Here is a 2,078-nt window from a genome sequence, read left to right on the forward strand (position 1 = left end):
AAAGAAAAAAGAAAAAAAGAAAAGAAAATGCAAAAATAACCTAGGTGTGGTGGCAGTTACCTGTAATCCCAGCTACTTGGGAGGCTGAGGCAGGAGAACACCTTGAACCCAGAAGGCAGAGATTGCAGTGAGCCAAGATCATGCCACTGTGCTCCAGGCTCGGCAACAGCGTGAGACTCCATCGCAAATAATAATAATAAAATAATGTGGTATTATTAAACATTTATTATGTTAGCAAAATTTTAAAATTTGACAGTACTAGGCTTTAATGAGAGTGTACAGGAAAAGGAATTTTCTTATACCATTGGAGGCATCAGTGCTACTCCTAATATAGAGCCCAAAAAAGTATTGTATGTATGAAGATGAGACACAGGATTTTCATTCAATCATTAGGAGTAATAGCAAAACTTTGAAAACCAACTAAATTTTCCTTAATAGGAAAATGGATAAATTGTAATAAATAAAACATTAGCACATTACATATCAGTTGAAAGGAATGAACTGAAACTATGTTAACGTAAAAAAAAGGTATAGAAGTTTGCCATTTGTGTAAAGTTTAAAATCATACAAAACAATGCTTATTATTTCTATCAGTTGGTATCTCATTAGAAAATCAGAAGCCACATTATATTTCAAGTATGAACTTTGATACGAGAGATTAGAGCCATGTGCAATAATTAAAACGCTAGGAGAGTATAATAAGTAAGGGAATTTACTAGTGATAATCTTAATTGTAGCAATAGAGCTAGAAGTCTTCAAAAGGTTATTGAGAAAGCACTGAACCTAATATTATTTCAGCTAGTAGCCCTGGCTCTCAAGAAGTCATTACTTGCTACCTCAGCTGCCTGCAGCACTAAAGCAGGTGAGCTTGCCAGAAGGCTCTTGTGATCTTGTTTGCAATCTGGCCAGGTCTGCCTGAAAGTACCTCCAGAACATCATAACCTTCCTTTCATTTCTGCCTTCCAATATCATGGTGAGTACCTCTCCCTGGCAAACTCTAACCTAGAACCATGTAGAAAAAGGAACTGAAATGTCATTGCATAGGAGATCTTAAAAGGGATGGTAGCAATGTCATGTTGACCACAATCCAGACAAATATTGTTTCTGAAATAATTTTTGTTCAGACAAAAGCATTTCTAATAAATGTTTACAAATAAGCTTGGAAATGATCATCACCACACACGGAATTGTGATTACTTCTGAGAAGAGAGATATTCAAAGTAAAAGCAATACAATGGTAAGAGGAACAACTATGAAAGTTTTAAAATAGAATTTGTGATATGATTGCAACCCCTAGTTAACTAGGGGTTAACTAGACAACCCCTAGAGTTGTCAACTGAACCAACCATTATTTCAAGCATATGTGTAAATTTCAGAACTTGACTGGATCACTTATCATTTAAGCCTAACTGAATTTGTTTTGTGCCTTGAGTTTATCCAAGTAAAAAAAGTTTTCAGATTATCCAGATTCTCTTTTAAAGACCGTATAATTATGGGTGAGTGTGGTGGCTAACGCCTGTAATCACAACACTTTGGAAGACTGAGGCAGGCAGATCACCTGAGGTCAGGAGTTCAAGACAAGCCTGGCCAACATGGTGAAACCCCATCTCTACTAAAAATACAAAAATTAGCCAGGCATGGTGGCAGGCCCCTGTAATACCAGCTACTCGGGAGGCTGAGGCAGGAGAATCGCTTGAATCTGGGAGGCGGAGGTTGCAGTGAGCTGAGATCGCACTATTGCACTCCAGCCTGGGGGACAAAAATGTATAATTATCTATGATCTGAAGGACTTCACAACACTGACTCTATCAACCTCATGGAGGTTCAACTAACTCTGTGGAAGATGAGAAGTAGAGTAAACACACAACTAAAAGACTAGAGTGTGTGCACAAGGTGAGTAACACTTGGGGAAGCTGTAGACAGATACATTCGACTTTAGGTTGTATTTAAACAGGAATGCCTGGAAACTTCCTCCTTAGAAGTGATCAAGGGAAAAAATTGATTCACTGTTTCATGTTTCCTGTGTATATAGAGTACTTACCTTATATTATAGAAAGTTGAAAGAAAGAAAGAAAGAA

Source organism: Colobus angolensis, unplaced genomic scaffold, assembly GCF_000951035.1.
Source record: "Colobus angolensis palliatus isolate OR3802 unplaced genomic scaffold, Cang.pa_1.0 Scaffold48, whole genome shotgun sequence".
In the NCBI taxonomy this organism is placed as follows: domain Eukaryota; kingdom Metazoa; phylum Chordata; class Mammalia; order Primates; family Cercopithecidae; genus Colobus; species Colobus angolensis.